Consider the following 15,389-nt stretch of genomic DNA (forward strand, 5'->3'; position numbering starts at 1 on the left):
GACCCGCCGACATGATCGCAACGATGCACAGAGCACCCTCGTAAATTTTCGGGATGTTGTATTTTTTCACAACCAGGACCGAAACCCTAGGCCGAACAAAATGGTCGGATGCGAAGTGAAATTTTTTCGCTCGAAATTTTACGAGCATGTGCGGAACTTCTAGGCAATCATATCGGCAGGTGACACGAAGTGATTGGAGTTCGTTGGCCCCCCCATTTTCTTTAACGAACGATAACTTTTTCTGAAAATAACAAGTGCCCCGATCCCGGCCGAAACGACTCGAATTACACTTCGTGACCCCCCGACATGATCGCCACGACGCACAGAGCACCCTCGTAAATTTTCGGGACGTTGTATTTTTTCACAACCAGGACTGAAACCCTAGGCCGAACAAAATGGTCGGATGCGAAGTGAAATTTTTTCGCTCGAAATTTTGCGAGCATGTGCGGAACTTCTAGGCAATCATATCGGCAGGTGACACGAAGTGATTCGAGTTCGTTTGCCCCCCCATTTTCGTTAAGGAACGATAACTTTTTCTGAAAATAACAAGTGCCCCGATCCCGGCCGAAACGACTCGAATTACACTTCGAGACCCCCCGACATGATCGCCACGATGCACAGAGCACCCTCGTAAATTTTCGGGAAGTTGTATTTTTTCACAACCAGGACCGAAACCCTAGGCCGAACAAAATGGTCGGATGCGAAGTGAAATTTTTTCGCTCGAAATTTTACGAGCATGTGCGGAACTTCTAGGCAATCATATCGGCAGGTGACACGAAGTGATTGGAGTTCGTTTGCCCCACCATTTTCTTTAACGAACGATAACTTTTTCTGAAAATAACAAGTGCCTCGATCCCGGCCGAAACGACTCGAATTACACTTCGAGACCCGCCGACATGATCGCAACGATGCACAGAGCACCCTCGTAAATTTTCGGGACGTTGTATTTTTTCACAACCAGGACCGAAACCCTAGGCCGAACAAAATGGTCGGATGCGAAGTGAAATTTTTTCGCTCGAAATTTTACGAGCATGTGCGGAACTTCTAGGCAATCATATCGGCAGGTGACACGAAGTGATTGGAGTTCGTTTGCCCCCCCATTTTCTTTAACGAACGATAACTTTTTCTGAAAATAACAAGTGCCCCGATCCCGGCCGAAACGACTCGAATTACACTTCGAGACCCGCCGACATGATCGCAACGATGCACAGTGCACCCTCGTAAATTTTCGGGACGTTGTATTTTTTCACAACCAGGACCGAAACCCTAGGCCGAACAAAATGGTCGGATGCGAAGTGAAATTTTTTCGCTCGAAATTTTACGAGCTTGTGCGGAACTTCTAGGCAATCATATCGGCAGGTGACACGAAGTGATTGGAGTTCGTTTGCCCCCCCATTTTCTTTAACGAACGATAACTTTTTCTGAAAATAACAAGTGCCCAGATCCCGGCCGAAACGACTCGAATTACACTTCGAGACCCCCCGACATGATCGCCACGATGCACAGAGCACCCTCGTAAATTTTCGGGACGTTGTATTTTTTCACAACCAGGACCGAACCCCTAGGCCGAACAAAATGGTCGGATGCGAAGTGAAATTGTTTCGCTCGAAATTTTACGAGCATGTGCGGAACTTCTAGGCAATCATATCGGCAGGTGACACGAAGTGATTGGAGTTCGTTTGCCCCCCCATTTTCTTTAACGAACGATAACTTTTTCTGAAAATAACAAGTGCCCCGATCCCGGCCGAAACGACTCGAATTACACTTCGAGACCCCCCGACATGATCGCAACGATGCACAGAGCACCCTCGTAAATTTTCGGGACGTTTATTTTTTCACAACCAGGACCGAAACCCTAGGCCGAACAAAATGGTCGGATGCGAAGTGAAATTTTTTCGCTCGAAATTTTACAAATATGTGCAGAACTTCTAGGAAATTATATCGGCAGGTGACACGAAGTGATTCGAGTTCGTTTGCCCCCCCATTTTCTTTAACGAACGATAACTTTTTCTGAAAATAACAAGTGCCCCGATCCCGGCCGAAACGACTCGAATTACACTTCGAGACCCGCCGACATGATCGCAACGATGCACAGTGCACCCTCGTAAATTTTCGGGACGTTGTATTTTTTCACAACCAGGACCGAAACCCTAGGCCGAACAAAATGGTCGGATGCGAAGTGAAATTTTTTCGCTCGAAATTTTACGAGCATGTGCGGAACTTCTAGGCAATCATATCGGCAGGTGACACGAAGTGATTGGAGTTCGTTTGCCCCCCCATTTTCTTTAACGAACGATAACTTTTTCTGAAAATAACAAGTGCCCCGATCCCGGCCGAAACGACTCGAATTACACTTCGAGACCCGCCGACATGATCGCAACGATGCACAGAGCACCCACGTAAATTTTCGGGACGTTGTATTTTTTCACAACCAGGACCGAAACCCTAGGCCGAACAAAATGGTCGGATGCGAAGTGAAATTTTTTCGCTCGAAATTTTACAAATATGTGCAGAACTTCTAGGAAATTATATCGGCAGGTGACACGAAGTGATTCGAGTTCGTTTGCCCCCCCATTTTCTTTAACGAACGATAACTTTTTCTGAAAATAACAAGTTCCCCGATCCCGGCCGAAACGACTCGAATTACACTTCGAGACCCGCCGACATGATCGCAACGATGCACAGAGCACCCTCGTAAATTTTCGGGACGTTGTATTTTTTCACAACCAGGACCGAAACCCTAGGCCGAACAAAATGGTCGGATGCGAAGTGAAATTTTTTCGCTCGAAATTTTAGAAATATGTGCAGAACTTCTAGGAAATGATATCGGCAGGTGACACGAAGTGATTGGAGTTCGTTTGCCCGCCCATTTTCTTTAACGAACGATAACTTTTTCTGAAAATAACAAGTGCCCCGATCCCGGCCGAAACGACTCGAATTACACTTCGAGACCCGCCGACATGATCGCAACGATGCACAGTGCACCCTCGTAAATTTTCGGCACGTTGTATTTTTTCACAACCAGGACCGAAACCCTAGACCGAACAAAATGGTCGGATGCGAAGTGAAATTTTTTCGCTCGAAATTTTACGAGCATGTGCGGAACTTCTAGGCAATCATATCGGCAGGTGACACGAAGTGATTGGAGTTCGTTTGCCCCCCCATTTTCTTTAACGAACGATAACTTTTTCTGAAAATAACAAGTGCCCCGATCCCGGCCGAAACGACTCGAATTACACTTCGAGACCCCCCGACATGATCGCCACGATGCACAGAGCACCCTCGTAAATTTTCGGGACGTTGTATTTTTTCACAACCAGGACCGAAACCCTAGGCCGCACAAAATGGTCGGATGCGAAGTGAAATTTTTTCGCTCGAAATTTTACGAGCATGTGCGGAACTTCTAGGCAATCATATCGGCAGGTGACACGAAGTGATTGGAGTTCGTTTGCCCCCCCATTTTCTTTAACGAACGATAACTTTTTCTGAAAATAACAAGTCCCCCGATCCCGGCCGAAACGACTCGAATTACACTTCGAGACCCGCCGACATGATCGCAACGATGCACAGAGCACCCTCGTAAATTTTCGGGACGTTGTATTTTTTCACAACCAGGACCGAAACCCTAGGCCGAACAAAATGGTCGGATGCGAAGTGAAATTTTTTCGCTCGAAATTTTACAAATATGTGCAGAACTTCTAGGAAATTATATCGGCAGGTGACACGAAGTGATTCGAGTTCGTTTGCCCCCCCATTTTCTTTAACGAACGATAACTTTTTCTGAAAATAACAAGTGCCCCGATCCCGGCCGAAACGACTCGAATTACACTTCGAGACCCGCCGACATGATCGCAACGATGCACAGTGCACCCTCGTAAATTTTCGGGACGTTGTATTTTTTCACAACCAGGACCGAAACCCTAGGCCGAACAAAATGGTCGGATGCGAAGTGAAATTTTTTCGCTCGAAATTTTACGAGCATGTGCGGAACTTCTAGGCAATCATATCGGCAGGTGACACGAAGTGATTGGAGTTCGTTTGCCCCCCCATTTTCTTTAACGAACGATAACTTTTTCTGAAAATAACAAGTGCCCCGATCCCGGCCGAAACGACTCGAATTACACTTCGAGATCCCCCGACATGATCGCCACGATGCACAGAGCACCCTCGTAAATTTTCGGGACGTTGTATTTTTTCACAACCAGGACCGAAACCCTAGGCCGAACAAAATGGTCGGATGCGAAGTGAAATTTTTTCGCTCGAAATTTTACGAGCATGTGCGGAACTTCTAGGCAATCATATCGGCAGGTGACACGAAGTGATTGGAGTTCGTTTGCCCCCCCATTTTCTTTAACGAACGATAACTTTTTCTGAAAATAACAAGTGCCCCGATCCCGGCCGAAACGACTCGAATTACACTTCGAGACCCCCCGACATGATCGCAACGATGCACAGAGCACCCTCGTAAATTTTCGGGACGTTTATTTTTTCACAACCAGGACCGAAACCCTAGGCCGAACAAAATGGTCGGATGCGAAGTGAAATTTTTTCGCTCGAAATTTTACAAATATGTGCAGAACTTCTAGGAAATTATATCGGCAGGTGACACGAAGTGATTCGAGTTCGTTTGCCCCCCCATTTTCTTTAACGAACGATAACTTTTTCTGAAAATAACAAGTGCCCCGATCCCGGCCGAAACGACTCGAATTACACTTCGAGACCCGCCGACATGATCGCAACGATGCACAGTGCACCCTCGTAAATTTTCGGGACGTTGTATTTTTTCACAACCAGGACCGAAACCCTAGGCCGAACAAAATGGTCGGATGCGAAGTGAAATTTTTTCGCTCGAAATTTTACGAGCATGTGCGGAACTTCTAGGCAATCATATCGGCAGGTGACACGAAGTGATTGGAGTTCGTTTGCCCCCCCATTTTCTTTAACGAACGATAACTTTTTCTGAAAATAACAAGTGCCCCGATCCCGGCCGAAACGACTCGAATTACACTTCGAGACCCGCCGACATGATCGCAACGATGCACAGAGCACCCACGTAAATTTTCGGGACGTTGTATTTTTTCACAACCAGGACCGAAACCCTAGGCCGAACAAAATGGTCGGATGCGAAGTGAAATTTTTTCGCTCGAAATTTTACAAATATGTGCAGAACTTCTAGGAAATTATATCGGCAGGTGACACGAAGTGATTCGAGTTCGTTTGCCCCCCCATTTTCTTTAACGAACGATAACTTTTTCTGAAAATAACAAGTGCCCCGATCCCGGCCGAAACGACTCGAATTACACTTCGAGACCCGCCGACATGATCGCAACGATGCACAGAGCACCCTCGTAAATTTTCGGGACGTTGTATTTTTTCACAACCAGGACCGAAACCCTAGGCCGAACAAAATGGTCGGATGCGAAGTGAAATTTTTTCGCTCGAAATTTTAGAAATATGTGCAGAACTTCTAGGAAATGATATCGGCAGGTGACACGAAGTGATTGGAGTTCGTTTGCCCGCCCATTTTCTTTAACGAACGATAACTTTTTCTGAAAATAACAAGTGCCCCGATCCCGGCCGAAACGACTCGAATTACACTTCGAGACCCGCCGACATGATCGCAACGATGCACAGTGCACCCTCGTAAATTTTCGGCACGTTGTATTTTTTCACAACCAGGACCGAAACCCTAGACCGAACAAAATGGTCGGATGCGAAGTGAAATTTTTTCGCTCGAAATTTTACGAGCATGTGCGGAACTTCTAGGCAATCATATCGGCAGGTGACACGAAGTGATTGGAGTTCGTTTGCCCCCCCATTTTCTTTAACGAACGATAACTTTTTCTGAAAATAACAAGTGCCCCGATCCCGGCCGAAACGACTCGAATTACACTTCGAGACCCCCCGACATGATCGCCACGATGCACAGAGCACCCTCGTAAATTTTCGGGACGTTGTATTTTTTCACAACCAGGACCGAAACCCTAGGCCGCACAAAATGGTCGGATGCGAAGTGAAATTTTTTCGCTCGAAATTTTACGAGCATGTGCGGAACTTCTAGGCAATCATATCGGCAGGTGACACGAAGTGATTGGAGTTCGTTTGCCCCCCCATTTTCTTTAACGAACGATAACTTTTTCTGAAAATAACAAGTCCCCCGATCCCGGCCGAAACGACTCGAATTACACTTCGAGACCCGCCGACATGATCGCAACGATGCACAGAGCACCCTCGTAAATTTTCGGGACGTTGTATTTTTTCACAACCAGGACCGAAACCCTAGGCCGAACAAAATGGTCGGATGCGAAGTGAAATTTTTTCGCTCGAAATTTTACAAATATGTGCAGAACTTCTAGGAAATTATATCGGCAGGTGACACGAAGTGATTCGAGTTCGTTTGCCCCCCCATTTTCTTTAACGAACGATAACTTTTTCTGAAAATAACAAGTGCCCCGATCCCGGCCGAAACGACTCGAATTACACTTCGAGACCCGCCGACATGATCGCAACGATGCACAGTGCACCCTCGTAAATTTTCGGGACGTTGTATTTTTTCACAACCAGGACCGAAACCCTAGGCCGAACAAAATGGTCGGATGCGAAGTGAAATTTTTTCGCTCGAAATTTTACGAGCATGTGCGGAACTTCTAGGCAATCATATCGGCAGGTGACACGAAGTGATTGGAGTTCGTTTGCCCCCCCATTTTCTTTAACGAACGATAACTTTTTCTGAAAATAACAAGTGCCCCGATCCCGGCCGAAACGACTCGAATTACACTTCGAGATCCCCCGACATGATCGCCACGATGCACAGAGCACCCTCGTAAATTTTCGGGACGTTGTATTTTTTCACAACCAGGACCGAAACCCTAGGCCGAACAAAATGGTCGGATGCGAAGTGAAATTTTTTCGCTCGAAATTTTACGAGCATGTGCGGAACTTCTAGGCAATCATATCGGCAGGTGACACGAAGTGATTGGAGTTCGTTTGCCCCCCCATTTTCTTTAACGAACGATAACTTTTTCTGAAAATAACAAGTGCCCCGATCCCGGCCGAAACGACTCGAATTACACTTCGAGACCCCCCGACATGATCGCAACGATGCACAGAGCACCCTCGTAAATTTTCGGGACGTTGTATTTTTTCACAACCAGGACCGAAACCCTAGGCCGAACAAAATGGTCGGATGCGAAGTGAAATTTTTTCGCTCGAAATTTTACGAGCATGTGCGGAACTTCTAGGCAATCATATCGGCAGGTGACACGAAGTGATTGGAGTTCGTTTGCCCCCCCATTTTCTTTAACGAACGATAACTTTTTCTGAAAATAACAAGTGCCCCGATCCCGGCCGAAATGACTCGAATTACACTTCGAGACCCCCCGACATGATCGCAACGATGCACAGAGCACCCTCGTAAATTTTTGGGACGTTGTATTTTTTCACAACCAGGACCGAAACCCTAGGCCGAACAAAATGGTCGGATGCGAAGTGAAATTTTTTCGCTCGAAATTTTGCGAGCATGTGCGGAACTTCTATTCAATCATATCGGCAGGTGACACGAAGTGATTCGAGTTCGTTTGCCCCCCCATTTTCTTTAACGAACGATAACTTTTTCTGAAAATAACAAGTGCCCCGATCCCGGCCGAAACGACTCGAATTACACTTCGAGACCCCCCGACATGATCGCCACGATGCACAGAGCACCCTCGTAAATTTTCGGGACGTTGTATTTCTTCACAACCAGGACCGAAACCCTAGGCCGAACAAAATGGTCGGATGCGAAGTGAAATTTTTTCGCTCGAAATTTTACAAATATGTGCAGAACTTCTAGGAAATTATATCGGCAGGTGACACGAAGTTATTCGAGTTCGTTTGCCCCCCCATTTTCTTTAACGAACGATAACTTTTTCTTAAAATAACAAGTGCCCCGATCCCGGCCGAAACGACTCGAATTACACTTCGAGACCCCCCGACATGATCGCCACGATGCACAGAGCACCCTCGTAAATTTTCGGGACGTTGTATTTTTTCACAACCAGGACCGAAACCCTAGGCCGAACGAAATGGTCGGATGCGAAGTGAAATTTTTTCGCTCGAAATTTTACGAGCATGTGCGGAACTTCTAGGCAATCATATCGGCAGGTGACACGAAGTGATTGGAGTTCGTTTGCCCCCCCATTTTCTTTAACGAACGATAACTTTTTCTGAAAATAACAAGTGCCCCGATCCCGGCCGAAACGACTCGAATTACACTTCGAGACCCGCCGACATGATCGCAACGATGCACAGAGCACCCTCGTAAATTTTCGGGACGTTGTATTTTTTCACAACCAGGACCGAAACCCTAGGCCGAACAAAATGGTCGGATGCGAAGTGAAATTTTTTCGCTCGAAATTTTACGAGCATGTGCGGAACTTCTAGGCAATCATATCGGCAGGTGACACGAAGTGATTGGAGTTCGTTTGCCCCCCCATTTTCTTTAACGAACGATAACTTTTTCTGAAAATAACAAGTGCCCCGATCCCGGCCGAAACGACTCGAATTACACTTCGAGATCCCCCGACATGATCGCCACGATGCACAGAGCACCCTCGTAAATTTTCGGGACGTTGTATTTTTTCACAACCAGGACCGAAACCCTAGGCCGAACAAAATGGTCGGATGCGAAGTGAAATTTTTTCGCTCGAAATTTTACGAGCATGTGCGGAACTTCTAGGCAATCATATCGGCAGGTGACACGAAGTGATTGGAGTTCGTTTGCCCCCCCATTTTCTTTAACGAACGATAACTTTTTCTGAAAATAACAAGTGCCCCGATCCCGGCCGAAACGACTCGAATTACACTTCGAGACCCCCCGACATGATCGCAACGATGCACAGAGCACCCTCGTAAATTTTCGGGACGTTGTATTTTTTCACAACCAGGACCGAAACCCTAGGCCGAACAAAATGGTCGGATGCGAAGTGAAATTTTTTCGCTCGAAATTTTACGAGCATGTGCGGAACTTCTAGGCAATCATATCGGCAGGTGACACGAAGTGATTGGAGTTCGTTTGCCCCCCCATTTTCTTTAACGAACGATAACTTTTTCTGAAAATAACAAGTGCCCCGATCCCGGCCGAAAGGACTCGAATTACACTTCGAGACCCCCCGACATGATCGCAACGATGCACAGAGCACCCTCGTAAATTTTTGGGACGTTGTATTTTTTCACAACCAGGACCGAAACCCTAGGCCGAACAAAATGGTCGGATGCGAAGTGAAATTTTTTCGCTCGAAATTTTGCGAGCATGTGCGGAACTTCTATTCAATCATATCGGCAGGTGACACGAAGTGATTCGAGTTCGTTTGCCCCCCCATTTTCTTTAACGAACGATAACTTTTTCTGAAAATAACAAGTGCCCCGATCCCGGCCGAAACGACTCGAATTACACTTCGAGACCCCCCGACATGATCGCCACGATGCACAGAGCACCCTCGTAAATTTTCGGGACGTTGTATTTCTTCACAACCAGGACCGAAACCCTAGGCCGAACAAAATGGTCGGATGCGAAGTGAAATTTTTTCGCTCGAAATTTTACAAATATGTGCAGAACTTCTAGGAAATTATATCGGCAGGTGACACGAAGTTATTCGAGTTCGTTTGCCCCCCCATTTTCTTTAACGAACGATAACTTTTTCTTAAAATAACAAGTGCCCCGATCCCGGCCGAAACGACTCGAATTACACTTCGAGACCCCCCGACATGATCGCCACGATGCACAGAGCACCCTCGTAAATTTTCGGGACGTTGTATTTTTTCACAACCAGGACCGAAACCCTAGGCCGAACGAAATGGTCGGATGCGAAGTGAAATTTTTTCGCTCGAAATTTTACGAGCATGTGCGGAACTTCTAGGCAATCATATCGGCAGGTGACACGAAGTGATTGGAGTTCGTTTGCCCCCCCATTTTCTTTAACGAACGATAACTTTTTCTGAAAATAACAAGTGCCCCGATCCCGGCCGAAACGACTCGAATTACACTTCGAGACCCGCCGACATGATCGCAACGATGCACAGAGCACCCTCGTAAATTTTCGGGACGTTGTATTTTTTCACAACCAGGACCGAAACCCTAGGCCGAACAAAATGGTCGGATGCGAAGTGAAATTTTTTCGCTCGAAATTTTACAAATATGTGCAGAACTTCTAGGAAATTATATCGGCAGGTGACACGAAGTGATTCGAGTTCGTTTGCCCCCCCATTTTCTTTAACGAACGATAACTTTTTCTGAAAATAACAAGTGCCCCGATCCCGGCCGAAACGACTCGAATTACACTTCGAGACCCCCCGACATGATCGCCACGATGCACAGAGCACCCTCGTAAATTTTCGGGACGTTGTATTTTTTCACAACCAGGACCGAAACCCTAGGCCGAACAAAATGGTCGGATGCGAAGTGAAATTTTTTCGCTCGAAATTTTACGAGCATGTGCGGAACTTCTAGGCAATCATATCGGCAGGTGACACGAAGTGATTGGAGTTCGTTTGCCCCCCCATTTTCTTTAACGAACGATAACTTTTTCTGAAAATAACAAGTACCCCGATCCCGGCCGAAACGACTCGAATTACACTTCGAGACCCGCCGACATGATCGCAACGATGCACAGAGCACCCTCGTAAATTTTCGGGACGTTGTATTTTTTCACAACCAGGACCGAAACCCTAGGCCGAACAAAATGGTCGGATGCGAAGTGAAATTTTTTCGCTCGAAATTTTACAAATATGTGCAGAACTTCTAGGAAATTATATCGGCAGGTGACACGAAGTGATTCGAGTTCGTTTGCCCCCCCATTTTCTTTAACGAACGATAACTTTTTCTGAAAATAACAAGTGCCCCGATCCCGGCCGAAACGACTCGAATTACACTTCGAGACCCGCCGACATGATCGCAACGATGCACAGTGCACCCTCGTAAATTTTCGGGACGTTGTATTTTTTCACAACCAGGACCGAAACCCTAGGCCGAACAAAATGGTCGGATGCGAAGTGAAATTTTTTCGCTCGAAATTTTACGAGCATGTGCGGAACTTCTAGGCAATCATATCGGCAGGTGACACGAAGTGATTGGAGTTCGTTTGCCCCCCCATTTTCTTTAACGAACGATAACTTTTTCTGAAAATAACAAGTGCCCCGATCCCGGCCGAAACGACTCGAATTACACTTCGAGACCCGCCGACATGATCGCAACGATGCACAGAGCACCCTCGTAAATTTTCGGGACGTTGTATTTTTTCACAACCAGGACCGAAACCCTAGGCCGAACAAAATGGTCGGATGCGAAGTGAAATTTTTTCGCTCGAAATTTTACAAATATGTGCAGAACTTCTAGGAAATTATATCGGCAGGTGACACGAAGTGATTCGAGTTCGTTTGCCCCCCCATTTTCTTTAACGAACGATAACTTTTTCTGAAAATAACAAGTGCCCCGATCCCGGCCGAAACGACTCGAATTACACTTCGAGACCCCCCGACATGATCGCCACGATGCACAGAGCACCCTCGTAAATTTTCGGGACGTTGTATTTTTTCACAACCAGGACCGAACCCCTAGGCCGAACAAAATGGTCGGATGCGAAGTGAAATTGTTTCGCTCGAAATTTTACGAGCATGTGCGGAACTTCTAGGCAATCATATCGGCAGGTGACACGAAGTGATTGGAGTTCGTTTGCCCCCCCATTTTCTTTAACGAACGATAACTTTTTCTGAAAATAACAAGTGCCCCGATCCCGGCCGAAACGACTCGAATTACACTTCGAGACCCGCCGACATGATCGCAACGATGCACAGAGCACCCTCGTAAATTTTCGGGACGTTTATTTTTTCACAACCAGGACCGAAACCCTAGGCCGAACAAAATGGTCGGATGCGAAGTGAAATTTTTTCGCTCGAAATTTTACAAATATGTGCAGAACTTCTAGGAAATTATATCGGCAGGTGACACGAAGTGATTCGAGTTCGTTTGCCCCCCCATTTTCTTTAACGAACGATAACTTTTTCTGAAAATAACAAGTGCCCCGATCCCGGCCGAAACGACTCGAATTACACTTCGAGACCCGCCGACCTGATCGCAACGATGCACAGAGCACCCTCGTAAATTTTCGGGACGTTGTATTTTTTCACAACCAGGACCGAAACCCTAGGCCGAACAAAATGGTCGGATGCGAAGTGAAATTTTTTCGCTCGAAATTTTACAAATATGAGCAAAACTTCTAGGAAATGATATCGGCAGGTGACACGAAGTGATTGGAGTTCGTTTGCCCGCCCATTTTCTTTAACGAACGATAACTTTTTCTGAAAATAACAAGTGCCCCGATCCCGCCCGAAACGACTCGAATTACACTTCGAGACCCGCCGACATGATCGCAACGATGCACAGTGCACCCTCGTAAATTTTCGGCACGTTGTATTTTTTCACAACCAGGACCGAAACCCTAGGCCGAACAAAATGGTCGGATGCGAAGTGAAATTTTTTCGCTCGAAATTTTACGAGCATGTGCGGAACTTCTAGGCAATCATATCGGCAGGTGACACGAAGTGATTGGAGTTCGTTTGCCCCCCCATTTTCTTTAACGAACGATAACTTTTTTCTGAAAATAACAAGTGCCCCGATCCCGGCCGAAACGACTCGAATTACACTTCGAGACCCCCCGACATGATCGCCACGATGCACAGAGCACCCTCGTAAATTTTCGGGACGTTGTATTTTTTCACAACCAGGACCGAAACCCTAGGCCGAACAAAATGGTCGGATGCGAAGTGAAATTTTTTCGCTCGAAATTTTACGAGCATGTGCGGAACTTCTAGGCAATCATATCGGCAGGTGACACGAAGTGATTGGAGTTCGTTTGCCCCCCCATTTTCTTTAACGAACGATAACTTTTTCTGAAAATAACAAGTACCCCGATCCCGGCCGAAACGACTCGAATTACACTTCGAGACCCGCCGACATGATCGCAACGATGCACAGAGCACCCTCGTAAATTTTCGGGACGTTGTATTTTTTCACAACCAGGACCGAAACCCTAGGCCGAACAAAATGGTCGGATGCGAAGTGAAATTTTTTCGCTCAAAATTTTACAAATATGTGCAGAACTTCTAGGAAATTATATCGGCAGGTGACACGAAGTGATTGGAGTTCGTTTGCCCCCCCATTTTCTTTAACGAACGATAACTTTTTCTGAAAATAACAAGTGCCCCGATCCCGGCCGAAACGACTCGAATTACACTTCGAGACCCCCCGACATGATCGCCACGATGCACAGAGCACCCTCGTAAATTTTCGGGACGTTGTATTTTTTCACAACCAGGACCGAACCCCTAGGCCGAACAAAATGGTCGGATGCGAAGTGAAATTGTTTCGCTCGAAATTTTACGAGCATGTGCGGAACTTCTAGGCAATCATATCGGCAGGTGACACGAAGTGATTGGAGTTCGTTTGCCCCCCCATTTTCTTTAACGAACGATAACTTTTTCTGAAAATAACAAGTGCCCCGATCCCGGCCGAAACGACTCGAATTACACTTCGAGACCCGCCGACATGATCGCAACGATGCACAGTGCACCCTCGTAAATTTTCGGCACGTTGTATTTTTTCACAACCAGGACCGAAACCCTAGGCCGAACAAAATGGTCGGATGCGAAGTGAAATTTTTTCGCTCGAAATTTTACGAGCATGTGCGGAACTTCTAGGCAATCATATCGGCAGGTGACACGAAGTGATTGGAGTTCGTTTGCCCCCCCATTTTCTTTAACGAACGATAACTTTTTCTGAAAATAACAAGTGCCCCGATCCCGGCCGAAACGACTCGAATTACACTTCGAGACCCCCCGACATGATCGCCACGATGCACAGAGCACCCTCGTAAATTTTCGGGACGTTGTATTTTTTCACAACCAGGACCGAAACCCTAGGCCGAACAAAATGGTCGGATGCGAAGTGAAATTTTTTCGCTCGAAATTTTACGAGCATGTGCGGAACTTCTAGGCAATCATATCGGCAGGTGACACGAAGTGATTGGAGTTCGTTTGCCCCCCCATTTTCTTTAACGAACGATAACTTTTTCTGAAAATAACAAGTACCCCGATCCCGGCCGAAACGACTCGAATTACACTTCGAGACCCGCCGACATGATCGCAACGATGCACAGAGCACCCTCGTAAATTTTCGGGACGTTGTATTTTTTCACAACCAGGACCGAAACCCTAGGCCGAACAAAATGGTCGGATGCGAAGTGAAATTTTTTCGCTCGAAATTTTACAAATATGTGCAGAACTTCTAGGAAATTATATCGGCAGGTGACACGAAGTGATTGGAGTTCGTTTGCCCCCCCATTTTCTTTAACGAACGATAACTTTTTCTGAAAATAACAAGTGCCCCGATCCCGGCCGAAACGACTCGAATTACACTTCGAGACCCCCCGACATGATCGCCACGATGCACAGAGCACCCTCGTAAATTTTCGGGACGTTGTATTTTTTCACAACCAGGACCGAACCCCTAGGCCGAACAAAATGGTCGGATGCGAAGTGAAATTGTTTCGCTCGAAATTTTACGAGCATGTGCGGAACTTCTAGGCAATCATATCGGCAGGTGACACGAAGTGATTGGAGTTCGTTTGCCCCCCCATTTTCTTTAACGAACGATAACTTTTTCTGAAAATAACAAGTGCCCCGATCCCGGCCGAAACGACTCGAATTACACTTCGAGACCCCCCGACATGATCGCAACGATGCACAGAGCACCCTCGTAAATTTTCGGGACGTTTATTTTTTCACAACCAGGACCGAAACCCTAGGCCGAACAAAATGGTCGGATGCGAAGTGAAATTTTTTCGCTCGAAATTTTACAAATATGTGCAGAACTTCTAGGAAATTATATCGGCAGGTGACACGAAGTGATTCGAGTTCGTTTGCCCCCCCATTTTCTTTAACGAACGATAACTTTTTCTGAAAATAACAAGTGCCCCGATCCCGGCCGAAATGACTCGAATTACACTTCGAGACCCGCCGACATGATCGCAACGATGCACAGAGCACCCTCGTAAATTTTCGGGACGTTGTATTTTTTCACAACCAGGACCGAAACCCTAGGCCGAACAAAATGGTCGGATGCGAAGTGAAATTTTTTCGCTCGAAATTTTACAAATATGTGCAAAACTTCTAGGAAATGATATCGGCAGGTGACACGAAGTGATTGGAGTTCGTTTACCCGCCCATTTTCTTTAACGAACGATAACTTTTTCTGAAAATAACAAGTGCCCCGATCCCGGCCGAAACGACTCGAATTACACTTCGAGACCCCCCGACATGATCGCAACGATGCACAGTGCACCCTCGTAAATTTTCGG

This window comes from Corylus avellana, chromosome 10 (genome assembly GCF_965113065.1).
Source record: "Corylus avellana chromosome 10, dhCorAvel1.hap1.2, whole genome shotgun sequence".
Classification (NCBI taxonomy): domain Eukaryota; kingdom Viridiplantae; phylum Streptophyta; class Magnoliopsida; order Fagales; family Betulaceae; genus Corylus; species Corylus avellana.